Source organism: Urocitellus parryii, chromosome 11 (assembly GCF_045843805.1).
Source record: "Urocitellus parryii isolate mUroPar1 chromosome 11, mUroPar1.hap1, whole genome shotgun sequence".
Classification (NCBI taxonomy): domain Eukaryota; kingdom Metazoa; phylum Chordata; class Mammalia; order Rodentia; family Sciuridae; genus Urocitellus; species Urocitellus parryii.
This window is the reverse complement of record NC_135541.1, coordinates 84,401,841-84,407,980: the sequence shown is the minus strand read 5'-3', so window position 1 is coordinate 84,407,980 and position 6,140 is coordinate 84,401,841. Positions and strand designations below refer to the sequence as shown.

General features: G+C 38.5%; 1 non-coding gene across 1 annotated transcript; it reads left to right on the top strand.

Moving 5' to 3' along the window:
- The first annotated feature begins 4,418 nt into the window (after positions 1 to 4,418).
- Positions 4,419 to 4,491, top strand: Trnaa-ugc (transfer RNA alanine (anticodon UGC)). Its single transcript has one exon. It is a non-coding gene; the product is annotated as a tRNA-Ala (tRNA).
- Positions 4,492 to 6,140: the final 1,649 nt, after the last annotated feature.

Genomic DNA, 6,140 nt, shown 5'->3' with positions numbered 1-6,140 from the left:
CAGAACTAACATCATCAAAATGGCGATACTACCAAAAGTCCTATATACGTTCAATGCAATGCCAATCAAAATCCCAACAGCATATCTTGTAGAAATAGATAAAAGAATCATGAAATTCATATGGAATAATAAAAGACCCAGAATAGCAAAAACAATACTAAGCAGGAAGTGTGAATCAGGCGGTATAGCGATACCAGACTTCAAACTATACTACAGAGCAATAGTAACAAAAACAGCATGGTACTGGTACCAAAACAGGCGGGTGGACCAATGGTACAGAATTGAGGACACAGTAACCAATCCACAAAACTACAACTATCTTATTTTTGATAAAGGGGCTAAAAGCATGAAATGGAGGAAAGATAGCATCTTCAACAAATGGTGCTGGGAAAACTGGAAATCCATTTGCACCAAAATGAATCTGAATCCCTATCTCTCGCCGTGCACAAAAGTTAACTCAAAATGGATCAAGGAGCTTGATATTAAATCAGAGACATGGCATCTGATAGAAGAAAAAGTTGGTTATGATCTACACGCTGTGCGATCGGGCTCCAAATTCCTCAATAGGACACCCATAGCGCTAGAGTTAACAAATAGAATCAACAAATGGGACTTACTCAAACTAAAAAGTTTTTTCTCAGCAAAAGAAACAATAAGAGAGATAAACAGGGAGCCTACATCCTGGGAACAAATCTTTACTCCACATACTTCAGATAGAGCCCTAATAACCAGAATATACAAAGAACTCAAAAAATTAGACAATAAGATAACAAATAACCCAATCAATAAATGGGCCAAGGAACTGAACAGACACTTCTCAGAGGAGGACATACAATCAATCAACAAGTACATGAAAAAATGCTCACCATCGCTAGCAGTCAGAGAAATGCAAATCAAAACTACCCTAAGATACCATCTCACTCCAGTAAGACTGGCAGCCATTAGGAAGTCAAACAACAATAAGTGCTGGAGAGGATGTGGGGAAAAGGGCACTCTTGTTCATTGCTGGTGGGACTGCAAATTGGTGCAGCCAATTTGGAAAGCAGTATGGAGATTTCTCGGAAAGCTGGGAATGGAACCACCATTTGACCCAGCTATTCCCCTTCTCGGTCTATTCCCTAAAGCCCTAACAAGAGCATGCTACAGGGACACTGCTACATCGATGTTCATAGCAGCTCAATTCACGATAGCAAGACTGTGGAATCAGCCTAGATGCCCTTCAATAGATGAATGGATAAAAAAAATGTGGCATTTATATACTATGGAGTATTATTCTGCATTAAAAAATGACAAAATCATAGAATTTGGAGGAAAATGGATGGCATTAGAGCAGATTATGCTAAGTGAAGCTAGTCAATCTTTAAAAAACAAATACCAAATGACTCCTTTGATATAAGGGGAGTAAACAAGGACAGGGTAGGGACGAAGAGCTTGAGAAGAAGATTTACATTAAACAGGGATGAGAGGTGGGAGGGAAAGGGAGTGAGAAGGGAAATTGCATGGAAATGGAAGGCGATCCTCAGGGTTATACAAAATGTCATATAAGAGGAAAGGAGGGGCAAGACAAGATAATACAAATGGAAGAAATGATTTACAGTAGAAGGGGTAGAGAAAGAAAAGGGGAGGGGAGGGGAGGGGAGGGGAGGGGAGGGGGGATAGTGGAGAATAGGACAGACAGCAGAATACATCAGACACTAGAAAGGCAATATGTCAAGCAATGGAAGGGAAACTGATATGATACAGCAATTTGTATATGGGGTAAAAGGGGGAGTTCATAATCCACGTGAATCAAACTGTGTAATATGATGTATTAAGAACTATGTAATGTTATGAATGACCAATAAAAAAAAAATAAAAAAATAAAATTGCTGAGAGCCACAGCCGAGTCTGTATGGCCCCTGGCATTTTGCCAACAGTATTGATTGACAGGCAAGGCGTTAATATCCGCCTCTGCCGCTACTTTTGAGTTCTAGCGCTAATTTTGAGTTCTCGCGCTATTTTTAGTTCTCACGGGGATTCCCCGGGAGTTCCCATTGGTTGGCGAAGGGCAGGAGGAGGGTTTTCCCGGGGAGATATGTCCGGCTGGGGGTTGCTGGAGGAGCCTCGTGGCTTTTCGGGAGGATTCCCCGGGAGCGTGTGTGAGGTTTCTTTCTTGCAGTAAAAAAATAAAGTCTGTTCTTGCTTCAGTGGCTTGTGATTTGTGCCCAGCCAGACTGCGGCATTAAATAAAATAAAATAAAATAAAATTATATTTGATTCAGAAAAAAAAAAAAAAAAAAAAACTTGGAATGGAACCACCATTTAACTCAGCTATCCCACACCTCAGTTTATATCCAAAAACTTAAAATCAGCATAGTATAGTGATGCAGCTACATCAATGTTTATAGCAGCTCAATTCACTATAGCTAAACTATGAAACCAACTTAGATGTCCTTCAACAGATAAATGGATAAAGAAAATGTGGTGTATATACACAATGTAATATTACTTAGCCTTAAAGAAGAATGAAATTATGGCATTTGCCAGTAAATGGATGGAGCTGAAGAATATCATGCTAAGTGAAATAAGCCAAACCCAAAAAAACAAAGGCCAAATGTTTTCTCTGATATGCAGATACTAATTCACAATGGAGGGGATGTGGGGCTAGGGAAGAATAGAGTTACTCAAGGTTAAGCAAAAGGGAGTGAAGGGAGGGAAAGGAGTTTGGGGGTGGGAAGGATAGAAGAATGATTTGGACATTATTACCCTATGTGCATATATGACTACATGACCCATGTGATTCTTTTTTTTTTTTAAGGGGTAACATAGACTTCTTCTGGGAGGGAGAAAGGGGCCATAGCTGGTATCCCAAGAAACGAGGTGTTCTGCCCTTTTTCTTTTAGAGAGAGAAAGAGAAATTTTTTAATATTTATTTTTTAGTTTTCAGTGGAACAACATCTTTATTTTATTTTTATGTGGTGCTAAGGATCGAACCCAGCGCCCCACGCATGCCACATCTCCAGCGTGACCGATGTGATTCTACATCATGTACAACCAGAAGAATGAGAAGTTATATTCCACTTATGTATGATGTGTCCAAGTGCATTCTACTATCATGTATAACTAATTAGAACAAAATAAATAAATAAAACAATATAAAGTTTCAATGATAGCATAATGCACCAGATGGTAAGTCACAGATGTGAGAAACATCATGCTATTGCTGAACAAATACATTTCCTTCAAAAACTTGAAACCTTGGTTTCTTCCTTGGCCAAACTCATCATTTCTTCTTTCCCTTAATTTGAACTTTCCTTCTCTCCAGGCTTCTCCATTGACTTTTCTTTTTCTAAGTGGATCTTTGGAGCCCTCCCTACAAGTTCATCAGATATACCCAAGCATGTATGAATCACAAACATTGACTTGATGTATACATAGACTGGAACTCCTTGTACTCAGTAATTCAGGAAAGAAATGACATAGGTAAATGACAATAGACATAAAGGGCCAAATTCAAGACATCTGTAGGATACGTAAAACAAATGTTAATAAAAGTTAAGAGGTACTTTTAATAATAAGGACTTTTACTTAATAAATTGAGTATTCTGCAAAAGCCAAAATGATAACTAGGAAAATCATGCAAGATATCGGCAGGATATGCAAAACAAATGTTAATAAAAGTTGAGAAGAAAATGGGGAACCAAAGATAACTCCCAGAATTGTGACTCTTTCACTGGCTGGATGAGGAGATTCCATTTTCTAAAACAGAGGTACAGGATGTTCCCAGGGGTAGGAGGAGGCAAGTGAGCTCAGTTTGTGTTCTCTTTAATATAAAATATTTGCTAGACAATGAGATGGAAATACATTTAAGTAAGCACTTAACTATATCGATAGAATATCAGGAGAGGTGGTTGGGCTTGACTGACAGGTTTGAGATTCTTCAAAATATAGACACAGTCTACATTGCAAAAAATCATGAGGTGATAAATAACATGGCTTCTGGAGACAGAACATCTGCATCTACACTTACTACTGGTTGGAACTTGAGCAAATTACTAGCCTTTCTGTGTCTATTTTCTAACCCATAAAATTGAAATAGTAAGTTACCTACCTCATTCCATCATGAAGATGAAACCATTTTGGTGGGAAGGGGGTACTTCGGATTGAACTCAGGGGCACTTGAACACTGAGCTACATTCCTAACCCTATTTTGTATTTTATTTAGAGACTGGGTCTCACTGAGTTGCTTAACACCTTGTTTTTTGCTGAGGCTGGCTTTGAACTTTTGATCCTCCTGCCTCAGCCTCCAGAGCCGCTGGTATTACAGGCATGCGCCACCACGCCCTGCCAGATGAAACCATTTTACTTGTAAAGTACTGTACAGCATATAATCAACATGATATGCAGATCTTTCAAATAAAAATTTTCTTCAAGGGGCTGGGGATATAGCTCAGTTGGTAGAGTGCTTGCCTTGCATGCACGAGGCCCTGGGTTCAATTCCCAGCACTGCTAAAAAATAAATAACTAAGTAAATGAAAGACTAATAAGTATTATAAAAAAGAAACTTTTTTCTTCAAGAAAGAGTGTATGAAACAAGAGATTAAAATATTTTTTTAAAAATGTAAAGAATCAATCAGCCATGGAGACTATCAATACTTTAAGGTGAGAATCAAGAAAGAGGCACTCTGGAAAGAGACTGAGAATATACTCCAGACAGTTTTTGTTGTTGTTGTTGTTGTTTTTGTTGTTGTTGTTTGTTTTTGTTTGTTTTCAGTCCTCAGGGCATGTGCATGCTAGGTAAGTAAGCACTCTACCTCTGAGCTTCATCCCCAGCCCAAGGGTTTTTTTTTGTTGTTGTTGTTGTTGTTGTTTTTGTTTTTGTTTTCCTTAAAAGACACCAAAATGAAGACATGGAGACAGAGAGGTGATGAAACATTCAGGGCTCCACTTCTGGTTCAAGATTCTCCACAGTTTTAGTAGGCAGGCTCTCAGATAATTTTAGAAGATAACATTTTTAGTTCTATAGGTGTAGATAGAAGGGAAGTATGTGCTTAGCTACATTAAGGTGGCAGGCAGGGGTGCCCAGAGTTTGTATACTTATAAAGAAGTTTTAGATTTAAGCAGTAATTGAATGTGTTGTATCGGGGAAAAAACACAGAATCTCAAGAGGAGTTACATTACTACTCTGACCATAAATAACCTACTTTATAGATTCTAGGTTGGATACTTAACATTCATAAAATAAAAGGAAATTCACTTAAGATATCAGAGCATTACTGATCAATTAATACTTTCCTAGACTTTACATGATCAGAAATCATAGATGCAAAATTAATACACCTAGCATGAAATCAAACTTTTATTCTTATCCCCATACCTAGTAATGCTCATACTGTGCTAACACCTTCAAAATGCAGGGACAAACATGAAAGAATAGTAGAGCTGGATGCAATGAGACACACCTGTAATCCCAGGCACTTGGAGAGGCTGAGGCAGGAGAAACACAAGTTCCAGGCCAGCCTCAGCAACTTGGCGAGACCCTCAGCAATTTAGCAAGACCTTCAGCAACTTAGCCCAAAATAAAATACAAAAAAAAAAAAAGACTGGTGATTTAGTTCAGTGGTAAAATACCTCTGGTTCAATTCCCTCATATTGGGTAAAAAAAAAAATAGTAGGTTCTTTACTGTTTATATTCACAACACTTCTGACACAAATGTGTAGGAGTTTCCCACACTGAGAAGTTCTACAATTCTTGCCAACACAAACTGGGTGTCCTACAATTCAATTCAGTTCTGACACTATCTACCTGAAACATCACATCCTACAAATTCAGGTCTCTGTCCCACATGACTGTCCCATTTCAGATATCAGTTGCAAGTCCCAGGTTGCCACTTGTACTTCTAACCAACCAGCTATAAATCAGGGATTCTTACAACCTCCTCCAATGTCCAGTAATTTCCTAGAATCTCGTGGGACTCAGAAAAAAAAATTACTTACCATTATCAATTTATTATAAAGGACACAAGTCAGGAACAGCTAAATGGGGTTGGGGAAGGGTATAAAGAAAAGTACAAAGCTTCTAAGCTCTCTCTGGGCACATTAGCCTCCCAGTAACTCCATGTGTTCATCAACTGGGAAGCTGTCAGAACCCCATTGTGCAG